Source organism: Taudactylus pleione, unplaced genomic scaffold, assembly GCF_031769625.1.
Source record: "Taudactylus pleione unplaced genomic scaffold, aTauple2 ptg000373l, whole genome shotgun sequence".
In the NCBI taxonomy this organism is placed as follows: domain Eukaryota; kingdom Metazoa; phylum Chordata; class Amphibia; order Anura; family Myobatrachidae; genus Taudactylus; species Taudactylus pleione.
This window is the reverse complement of record NW_028284774.1, coordinates 3303562-3315783: the sequence shown is the minus strand read 5'-3', so window position 1 is coordinate 3315783 and position 12222 is coordinate 3303562. Positions and strand designations below refer to the sequence as shown.

At 48.0% G+C, this 12222-nt stretch overlaps 1 protein-coding gene across 3 annotated transcripts in view; it reads right to left on the bottom strand.

Annotated features, from left to right (window-relative positions):
• Positions 1-12222, bottom strand: part of BRDT (bromodomain testis associated) — a 146539-nt gene that overhangs the window by 97609 nt on the left and 36708 nt on the right. The gene's annotated exons all lie outside the window — the stretch shown is intronic.

Here is a 12222-nt window from a genome sequence, read left to right as displayed (position 1 = left end):
TGTTAGGAGTACCTCAGTTATACCTCATTTCCGCTGTTTACATTTCTTTTGCCTTTTAATCAGAGTATGTATTGTGTTTTGCAATTACATATTTTCCCCCTCGATTGAAGACCACTATTCTTTAGCGGTGTCGTCCTACTCCTCTACGGTTCAGGTATTAGGATGCTGCTATTTTATTCTATTTTTGGGCACCCGTCTTACTTACTGCCTTTTCACACTAGAATTGACTTGACTGCTGCCATTCTTTATGCTGCTTTTTGGCCTTTACCCTTTTTCACGCTTAGGGCTCAATCCAATTAAATGCGATTTACTATGGTTATTGGTGGAGATTCAAAGTGGTCTGATGCTGGGTACACACTAGACTACATGTCCGATCTGTCTGATCAGAGCAACGTATCTCACATCATCTAGTGTGTACCCACTATGTCGCTATGCGCACTCCCGCATGTAATCAGTGACATCCTCTGCCTGACTTGCATGCAGGTTTGATGGGGGATGTCGAATGCAGAAATGGCCCCCACCTTCGCTCCCGGCATACACACTTGCCGATACCGGCTCCCCCACAGGGTCCCGTTATTGATAATAAGTGGCCCCCCAGCTGTTTTAGAACTACACATCCCAGCATGCCCTGCCAGTTTTGCCATTTGGCCATGCTAAAACTGTTGCAGGGCATGCTGGGATTTGTAGTTCAACAACAGCTGGAGGTCAGCTTATTGCCCACCCCTGGTCTAGTGTTTACCCGGCTTTATAGATATGTTATTAGGTCTGCTTGTGTCCACCCAGATATGGTATTTCTTATATCACTTGATATCTGGAGGTCACATCACTAGACAGTTTAATTGTCCATCAGCGGCTCACGTTTCCCTTTCCAGGCTTGATTGTTGATTATTATTATTGTGTCTTACTAACTATTGCTACAGAAATAGAGCCTATATGTATATCTGACCATGCCTTGGTCTAGAGGTCTATAGCATTAACAATTGATAAAGCTTAAAAATATGCTGGAAGCGGCATGGCAGGAATATAAACGCAATCATTTAGATTGTGCATAAAGCAATTCTTTGCTATTCTGGCAGGCCTAGACACCAGTTCTAAGAGGCAAAATTTTATCTCATCCTATACCAAGCTAAGCCATAAAAACAATATTGCTTTGTATACCACTGCTCAATGTGAGCCTACTGATGCCAACCAGAATTCAAAATACTCGCCAATAGCGCTGTATAAATTTTAGATTAAAAAAAGTGCAATTCAACAGTGTTTTATCTCAATTGGGTGACCGCTCTACGTTCCATAGAGATTGTTTTCTCAAATTTGGCAATAAAGCGGGCAATCTCCTTTCCAGCCTTTTATGTGGAGCTAGACCAGTGGTGGGCAATATACGGTCCATGGGCCATATGTGGCCCACCAGGCAATTGTGTCCAGCCCATGGCTTCTATGCCTCCACAATCCTCATCAGGAGTGACTGACTGGCTGATATGTTGTATACGTACATGCATACTGCTTTGTACATGACTAATACATGCTTTCCTGCACACAGATTGCAGAGCGTGCATGCCTCAAGGAGCTGTGCTGCCCGTCCTGTTGCCCGACTCAATACTCCCTCAAGGCTGATGAACCTCTCCTCCTGCTCACAAAGTCACAGATTTCACACTGTAGGGTGGTGCTAGAGAGTCTTCGCACCACCGAACTGTACCCAAGCCCCTCCATCTCTGCTTGCAACGTACAGATGGTCAACCAGACACTGGTTGGAGGATGTGTCAGTTTTTACATTACACATGTCTGGTACATATATGAATGACTCTAGAGTGGACCTAGTCCGCATTCTACTTGTCCAGCACAGGTCACTTTTGTTGTGAAAAGTGTGTAGTAAATAGTCCACTGGTATCTTCTATAGGCACAGGGGTGATGCCTAGTTGCGCCTTAGAGCAATAATTGGTGAAGTTCATCACTGCAGTGATGTGACCTGACCTCTCTATGAAACGTATGATCAGCTCACGCAATAATGCTTTATAAAAATCAGTTACAGACTTGTATGTGTTGACTTCTTACCTGTGCGACTGCAGAACCTTGGTCTGTAAATGCTCAGCATATTCGTACAGGGTGGCAAAAAAATGTCTGCAAGGCAATTGGGTCTGTCTCATTGTCGGTTATTGATTCACATCCTGTATATGGCTTGCCGCATAAAAGATAACATTTTAATAAACTGTACAGGATTAAATCCCCCCCCCCCCCCAGCTGAAATAATTGTCTAGCCCTGAGATACACATGGTTCTTTCTTGGGCAGGATGAACAAACACGTGGCCCTATTAATTCAGTGCATTTCATATTTCAAATGCAGTGTTCTCCCCAGAAATTTTTTCCAGCCGGGTGGCATCCAAAAGCAGCCACCCAGGTGGGGGCCTTCGCAATTATGTGCACGCCGAGAAAAGGGGTATCTCCCTTAGCAATCCAGCCCGACAGGTCTCAGGCTGCTCCCCCACTGGCTCTCAGTCAAAAGTGCCTATTATACAGTGCCCCCTGTATTTGTGCCCTTTATACAGTGCCCCCTGTAGTTTTCCCCGTTATGCATTGCTCAATGTAGTTTAACTTTGCCCTTATGCATTACACCATGGCTGAAGTAGTGCCGCCAGACTTGTCCCTTATGTAGTGCCCCCAGGCTTGTTTAGCCTCCGGTCACTTCAGAGGCCAGCGTTCCACAGCGGGGGACAGCGGGCAAAAGTGACGGGCAGCAGGCTGTTTCTGCCGGGCAATGCGCCCGCAGAAAACATCCTGGGGAGAACACTGAAAGGTTTCAGTCACCTGTATATGTCATGCCCGAGCTACAGTACTGTTTGCTGGATTTACTATTCCCTGTTTTATAAGATGTACTTCCACCCCACTGTATGCTATACTGGTGTGCTATATATCCAGGGGTGTGGAGAGCGCCGCGGGGGCGCTGTGAGCCCCTCAGCCCAGTGCAAAGCCGTGGGGAGGGGGGCGCGATCAGAGTGATTGCTCCCCCCCTCAGGCATAGGAGATTGCTCATGGTTGCTAAGCAGCAGCCACAGCAATCTGCCACACGCTGTTTGCTGGGCTGCTGCAAGGGAGGGAGGAGGGAGGGGAAGGTGTGCCGGACCCGGATCCCCGCCGGGCCCCCCTGGAAGCCCGGGCAAATTGTACCCACCCACCCCCCCCCCTCTCGGCGCCCCTGCATACCTCCATTGGAGTGCATCCTCCAGGGGCAGGATGTACTTCATGTGGATCCATTCACAAGGGGTATATCATACTACCACACGTGTCAGTCTTCCCATATATTCCTTGGGTCCTTGTATGGCTTATCTCCCACAGTGCAACCTTCGTAGTGCGACCACCATGGCTGCCTCACCAGGTACATTCATGGATGGGATGAAAAATACATGAACCAGACTATTGTTGTGGGACCCTACTCCTAGCGTCAGGACGCTGCAACCACCCATTTTGTGTAATCTCTTCTATTCGTAACCTATTCCACCCAGGGTATTCCTACGTAGTGCGCCCAAGATGGCTACATCATTTGATACCTTTTGTGGGTGGAATATATAACCCATGGAAGTCAATTCCCAAAATGTCTGCACCAACCCTGCAATATGCTTATTGTGCTCTCTAGGTGTGTTTATTTTAAATATCTATCACCACATCGTAGATTTTTAATTGGGATCTCTGATTGCGGGGCTTGCCCAACGTGCAAGGGCCCAGATGCCACATTCATGCATTGCATGTGGGATTGCCCACTTATAAGTTATTTTTAGAAACAGATTAGACTATTCGCAATGACCTACCTCCTGAGTGATATGCCTCTTTCAGCAGAATGGGCAGTTCTGGGATATATGCCCCCTACAACCAAAATGGCGCAAGGAAGTAAGAGGTTGATGCTTATAAATTTCTGCAGTAGCCCGTAAGAGTATATTACACCTGTGGATTCACGGGGAATACAATTAATTTATTGAATTCCATACAATTGTTCAAGGCGAAAATGTTCCACGTATTTCACATGGACTGGTTAGAGGCCTCATTACACAAGAAAGAGCGTACTGAAAACATATTTCACGTCTGGGAGGGGTTCATTGATTCTTTATCAGGGGACCTTAAAAATAAGAGATATGGTAAGAACTTACCCTTGTTATCTCTATTTCTACGAAGTCCATAGGGTTCCACAGGATACCTTGGGATATTGGTGATGACGTCAGGCATCGGACACAACAGAGTTAACTTTTCATCCTCCCAGGATGCACTGGGGTCCCTCTCCTATACCCCGCCCCGAGCTCAGTTTCGTAACAAGCCATAGGCCGGAAGAGGAGAACAACAAAGAAAGAGAAGAAAGTCTGGAATAAACAAGAATCACATTCTTGATGGAAAAACCGGTGACCAGATCAAAGCCCATCTGCAGTACAGGAGCGACAGGGCGGGAGTCCTGTGGAACCCTATGGACTTCGTAGAACTAGAGATAACAAGGGTAAGTTCTTACCATAGCTCTTATTTTCTACATCAGGGTCCATATGGTATCCACAGGATACCTTGGGGATGTCTCAAAGAAGTATCCTTTAAGGGTGGGGGACGCTCCTGTGCTGGAAGGAGAATCCGCCGCCCGACGGAAGCATCCTGAGAGGCAAAGGTATCAAATGCATAATACCTCACAAAAGGTATGGACAGAAGACCACGTGGCTGCCTTGCACAGCTGAACTGCAGAGGCACCACGGCGAGCTGCCCATGAAGGAGCCACAGACAGAGTAGAGTGAGCTTTAAGAGAGGATAGTACAGACAGGCCCTCATGAATGTAAGCCTCAGAAATCGCCATGCGAATCCATCCTGCCAAGGTTTTCTTAGTGGCTGGCCAACCCTTCTTATGGAAGCCATAGAGGACAAACAGTCAGATTTCCTAAATGAACTGGTACGGTCAACATAAATCCGAAGAGCCCGTACCACATGCAAGGAGGCCTCACCAGCAGATAGGTCTGGGGAATTCGAGGCCGGTACTATAATTTCCTCATTGATGTGGAAACTAGATACCACCTTAGGTAGGAGCCCAGGGCGAGTGCGCAGCACTGCCCTGTCCCTATGAAAAATTAGGAATAGGGGGAGACATGAAAGAGCCCCCAAATCTGACACTCTTCTGGCTGAGGCAGTGGCCAGAAGAAACAGTGTCTTAGCTGTTAGCAATTTGAAATCTACTGAGCCCAGTGGTTCAAATGGTGGTACTTGGATAGCCCTAAGGACCACAGCTAAGTCCCAAGGAGCCACAGGTGGAACAAAAGGAGGCTGTATGCGAAGTACACCTTGCATAAAAGTGTGGACATCAGGAAGTGTAGCAATCCTACTCTGAAACCACACAGAGGACGGAAACCTGCCCCTTCAGTGAAGAAAAAGGCGAAGACCGTGATCTAAGCCCGCTTGTAGGACAGCCAAAATCCTGGATATCCTAAAAACCTGAGGATCATAGCCTCTAGGTCGACACCATTCAAAGAAAGTATGCCACACTCGGTGGTAAATTCTTGCAGAAGCCGGCTTCCAAGCTCTGAGCATGGTGTTAACAGAGCTGGAAAACCTGGAAAAGAGGGCAGTCTCAACAGCCACGCCGTCAAAGACAGACGGCCCAGGTCCGGGTGATGGCAAGGACCTTGAGACAACAGGTCCTGACGTAGAGGCAACCGCATCGGAGTGTCTATGGATAGGCTCCTGAGATCTGAGTACCAGTGCCGTCTGGGCCACGCTGGAGCTATCAGCAGGAGCATGCCGCCTTCTTGCTTGGATTTGCGAATCTCTCGAGGTAGAAGGGAGAGCGGAGGGAAAAGGTACGCAAACTGGAAGTTCCACCGGACCGACAGAGGGTCTACCAGAAGTGCCTCTGTGTCTCGTTCTTGACCCATTCACATTAAGCTTGTTGTTGTGTCGGGAGGCCATGAGGTCTCTCTCTGGAAGGCCCTACTTGTTCACCAGTAGCTGAAACACCTCCTGGTGAAGAGACCACTCTCCTGGATGCATGTCTTGACAGCTGAGAAAGTCTGCTTCCCAGTTGAAGACTCTTGGTATGAACACTGCAGAGATGGCAAAGAGATTGCCTTCCACCCACACTAGAATGCGGGACACCTGTCAGGGCCGCATGACTGCAGGTTCCTCCTTGGCGGTTTATGTAAGCCACTGTGGTGGCGTGGCATTGTCCGACTGTACCTGGAAGGGCTTTCCGTGGAGGAAGCCTTGCTTGTTGGAGAACTTTGAATACTGCCCTTAGTTCGAAGACGTTGATTGAAAGCGCAGATTCTGCTGGTGTCCACCTTCCCTGGAAGAAGTGTGAACCAGACACTGTTCCCCAACCTCGAAGACTGGCGTCAGTCGTCAGAAGGACCCGGCCCACAATCCAAAAGGGGTGCCCCCTGTTCAGGAGAGTAGTCTGCAGCCACCGGGCTAACGACAGATGTACCTTCGGTGACAGCACCCTTGTCTGTCTGTATCCGGTGGGGCAACCCATTCCATCTGGAGAGGATCAACTTCTGCAGAGGTCTGGAGTGAAACTGGGCAAACTCCACCATGTCGAACATCGACACCATGGATCCCAGTAACTTCATCGCCGAGTGAATAGACACCCGGCGACTCTGCAGGCAACTGCATACTTTTGCCTGTAATGCAGAGATCTTATCCTCCGTCACAAAGATCCTCTGATGTTGGGAGTGCAACAGGGCTCCAAGATGGAGCATCCTCTGTGATGGCACCAGGGATGACTACATCCAGTTTATTAGCCAGCCGTGAGCCTGCAACACAGAGACTGTCAATTGCAGATGGCACTGAAGGATCTCTGGAGACCGTGCCAACAGCAGAAGGTCGTCCAGATAGGGCAGCAAGCGGAACCCCTGCATCTGCAGATGGGCTGCCATGACTTTGGTAAACACTCGAGGTGCTGTGGCCAGACCAAAGGGCAGTGCCTGAAATTGGAAGTGTTGGTCTCCTATTGCAAACCTGAGGAAACGCTGGTGTGCTGAGACAATGGGAATATGCAGGTAAGCATTCTGAATATCTAGCGACACCATAAAATCCCCTGGCTCCATCGCCAAAATTATGGAACACAGGGTCTCCATCCAGAACCGAGGAATCCTCAAGAATTTGTTGAGTGATTTGAGGTTGAGGATGGGCCTGTAAGACCAATTGGGTTTCTGTACCAGAAAAAGATTAGAGTAATACCCCAATCCTCTCTGGGACAACGGGACCGGCACTATAACTCCAGCCTGGAGCCTAGAGTGGATCACCTTTCGGAATTCCCAGGCCTTGTCTTGGTCTGACTGAAGGCCAATGGTGAAAAACCATCTGGGAGGCCTCCGCCAGAAGGTGAGGGTGTACCCCTGAGAGACCACTTCTCTTAACCAAGTGTCTATGGTTGTGAGACACCAGCACTGGGTGAACTGAAGAAGCCAGCCTCCCACTTTGGGGTCCTCCAAGGAGAGGCCAGTCTCGTCAGGCGGAGGGCTTATCGTCCGACTTGGGAGTTGGACGTCTTTTACTCCAAGCCTGCTTCTTTGGCTTGGCAGATTTCTTGGCCGCTGCCTGTCTAGGAAAGCACAGCACTTCATCCTTTTGGCCCTTTAGGGCCCAGGGTAAGTTCAAAGTACCAGACCCTGATGGGACTGTCGCCGATGGCAGAAACGCAGACTTAGCTGCTGCCAGAGTGGCCACAATTTTGGCCAGATCAGGGCCAAACAGGAGTCAGACCTGTCCATTAAAGGGCAAGCATTCCAATCCCTTTTTGGAATCTGCGTCTGCTTTCCAAGAATGCAACCAGAGGGTGCGGCGTGCAGCCACTGCTGCTGAGGAGATTCTGGAAGTGAGGAGCCCTATATCTAAGGCTGCCTCATTAATGTACGTAGCTGAGTCCCTGAGGTTACCCACTAACTTCACCTGCTCAGGTGACGAGTCAGCGTCTAGAGACATCTCCAAGCTATCAGCCCAACGCTCCATGGCTCTGGCAATCCAGCACATGGCCATTGCCAGTCTGGACACCCCCCGCAAGGGAATAAATGGATTTCAGGCATACTTCCACCTTGCGATCCGTAGCATCCTTTAAGGAAAGCATGGGCAATGTAGCACTCCTTACTAGGCGTGTGACATGAGAATCCACCTGTGGAGGGGTTTCCCATTTGGAAAAATAATTATCCGCAAAGGGGTATGCAAAAGCCAAACGTTTTTGAGGCTGGTACAGCCTACCTGGATTTTTCCACGCCTCCTCTAAATGATCCACTAACTGACCAGATAGAGGGAATACAGTGGCATCACCCTTAATATCCTTAAAGAAGGCATATTTGGATTTGGCCATGGGGGATCATCATCTGTAATAACCAAGGCCGCACGGACTGCCCGTATAAGGCCAGGTATATATATTTTTGACTTGGACTTCACCTCCTTAGTACGAGGGAGCTCCTGGTCTGAGAGGTCAAAAATCTCCCAGTCATCAGACGTTATGTCATCCTCATCATAATGAGCCGTCTGAGACATTAAAGGCCGCTTAGCAGGCCGCAATGATGATTCCTTCTGTAAAACGTCCGTTAGATGCTGTACCGTATTGGACAATGAGTTTACCCACGCAGGTTCCTTGGAGACCTGGGGGGGCGAAAGTGGGAGACATTGGGGTACCATCAGCTGTCTAGGGAACCCCTGCATGGGTGATGACTCTACCGACTGCTGCGATAACCCCATTTGGGGAAACGCAGGGGACATTGCCAGCTGGCCCACAAGGGTTATAAGTGCCTTAGCAGAACAAGCCCATGGTGGTTCCTGCACAGGCGCAGTTACAGAAATCAGGCGTGAAATTATATAACATGCCCGACATAAACCTTCAGTGTGCCCCTCACCCTCCGCTATTGGTACAGTAGATGCGGTACACTTTAGCTGGAGAGGAAATTCACGTTCACTCCCAGACATGATGAGTGTAAACGGAGTGTATGTGACTCCCCTCACAGACAATATTTTGTACTGTAAGGCAATGAATACCCTGCAACACTGCACCGCAAGTGCATTTGCGGAAGAAGAACAGGGATAGTAAAATGGCTGACAGTCAAAAGTGAAAGTACAGGCAGCAGCGCTAGCAGTAAGTCACATACAATGCAGAAATAAATCCTTGCAATATCAGCACTGAGATCAACTACACAGACACAGAGCCTGGTAGGAAACAGTGCAGCATACTCTGACTTTACTCTGGAGGAGAGGTATGCAGGGGGACCCGGCCCGCGATGCCACCTGTATCAGCTTCCAGGAGTGTTTGCACACTTCATTAGAAATTGGCCACCGAGGAGCAGAGAGGAGGCGGGCCCAGGGGAGGAGCGCTGTCACAGCCCGCCAGATTGCTGTGGAGAGGCACTGTGCAGCGGGGGAGGCGCCGGCTGTTAGGCAGGGAAGGCACGCTCCCCTGACATGCTATTAATCCCTGGGACGCCGCGCTGTACCGCACATGCTGCAGCCCGCTGTCCCTGGTGGTATAGTGGAAGCGCAGGTTAATACCTGGCTCCACGCGCAGCCTGTCCCCAGGGAGCCCCCTGCCTGGAGACCTACAGAACTGTGTTACCGGCGGGTACCCTCCACGGAACCCCGCCGCTTACCTGCCCCCTTGTATCTGGCCACAGTCCAGGTAATCCGGGGTCACCACTAGCTGTGACCCCAGATACCTACCAGGATCCCCGGATCAGTACCGGCGTTCTGGTCCGGTGGGGTGTAGGAGCAACAGCATGGATGTCAGGTACAGACTGTCCATGCTGTACAGCTCATTTGTGCAGCAACAGCTGCTTGTAGAAGACTTAAGGGGCCATTATAGCCCCACTCTGCTTCCAAGTGATCCGACTCCTGGCCGGACACCAATGAAACAGATTCCTTGGTTCGGGGACGGGGTATAGGAGAGGGACCCCAGTGCATCCTGGGAGGATGAAAATTTAACTGTCGTGTGATGCCTGACGTCATCACCAATACCCCAAGGTATCCTGTGGATACCCTATCGACCCTGATGTAGAAACTCAGTTACATACATGTTTTCACTCCACCAGTTGGTATGAAACCAGATTGTTATCGGGAGATGCACCAATTGATATGCAAACAACAGTTTCTTAGATCTTGGGGGATGTGCCAGCCACGCCTACTGATTTTGACTTAGATTTTTGATCCTATTATGTTTCTCACTCTTCTTCTGTTTTGAGAAATGTTGTTGGTCATTTTATATTTGTATGTATGCATGTAAATATACATATGTATCCATGTAATTTATATTTCGATTTATACAATGTTAAGTCCTGGAGGCTGATTTTTTTTTTAAATCCGCCCTGATTCAGAATGAGCGCTCAAAATAGCGAGCACCTCTGAATCAGGACCTTGGTTCAGAACCCCTGGGAAACCTCCCCCTCCACACTGAATGATAAATAATTAACTTTTTAAAATTAGCATAATTTGGCCAATAATGACATGTAAACTGTTGGGGTGAGAATCTTCAAAAAGCAGAATGGGTTAAATTATGTGGTACAGGTATATTGGGGAGTTGTGTTGATGGGACCGGTGTGTTTAAGCTTGCAGTTGGAAGTTACAGGTGTTTAAGTTTTAAAAATTTTTCAAAGGAGGCTGTTCAACTCAGCGTGCTGTTAATAGAGCCAGGAAGGTGTTGAATTCAGCGCATTAAGTCAGACTAAAGCCACTCTAGTTGCACTAACCAGCATTCTCCAACTTAAGTTGGGTGTTTAGTTGGAGAACCGGTTAGCGCGACTAAAGTGCTGACCACGAGGCTGTTAACAAAGCGCTGAGCTGGAAACAGCCTCGCGCCGGACTTTAGTCAGATTTCTGCTCGCGCCCTCAGGAGGGTGCAAGAAGAAATCCTTTAGTTGGGCTAATAGCACAGTGAATGGACTAGCTCCGGAAACTCCTTCCCAGGGCTATTCAGCATTGCGCTGAATTGAATCACCCCCATAGTGTCTTAAATTGGCACAACAATCACCGTACAGGCATTTTTATGTACCCCAAAATCTGAAGCCTTTAAAATTGGCAAAAAATATTTGCTTTCTATCATTTTTCACTATTAGTAAAAATGCACCAACATACATCTCTTCACTCATCTCAAAAGAGATCTTACCCAACCTCTCTGCTCAGCACAAGATATGAGTCTCTCATCTCCACAAATTACTTGCTCCCATTCACAGTTACAGGACTTTTTTCGGGCTGCACCCACCCTGTGGAATGCCCTCCCACGCACAATAAGACTTTCCGTTAGTCTCCAAACATTCCAGCGTTCCCTGAAAACTCATCTCTCCAGACAAGCTTATCAGATTCCAGAACCGCCTACATAACTTCCCTATCTAATTACATCCCTTCTTACAGTCCACACATAGCCTCACATTTTGTTCTTCAATTTCACATCCTCCTAACCCTAGGCCAACATTCCTGTGTTACTGGATCATACAGCCCACCAAGAACCTCTGCAATCTGGCTGGACCAATTTGCAATATGTAGCACCTATCCTTGTGTATCAACACCTATTTCCCTACAGATTGTATGACTGCGAGCAGGGCCCTCTTACCTTTATGTCTGTCTCTTACAACCCAGTCTTGTTCTAATAATGTTGTTTCAAATTCTAAAGCACAACAGAATATGCGGCACTATATAAGAAACTGTTAATAAAGAAATAAATAAATGCTGAAATCAGCCACTTCACACCTTTTAAAATCCCCAAATACTTTACTTCTGGCCACTATGGGCTTTTCATAAGGTTAGTTGTCACTTTTTTGGGTTACAGCGATTTCACCACACTTAAAACGTGGGTATTACCAGCCACAATTACCACGCAACTGCCAGGATAAGCAACTGAATTGTGTTGAGCAGAAGCGCGCATACCTGCAGTTAGTGAAATTACTGAACAGTATGTTCATTAAGTCAACTTGTGGCAAAACAACAGTTTTCCCATGGCGAATTGAATTTGGCTCAATAAAGCAATACAATTTTTCATATTGTACATGCATTATTTTCCTACAGTTATTAAGTATAAAAAATTGCCATTTCATTCAATGTACTGTAACTCAAACTTTGTTGCAATATGTATGCAAGGCTCTAGCTTTATGGATGTACATGTACTGTATTGCTGAATATTTCTAGTGTAGAGCAATGACCGTACTTGTAATGGCATGGAGCTAGCAGATTTGCACCCTATGCCTGCATATAGGTATGGAAATGGATGCAGTACAATTCCATTTAATAATT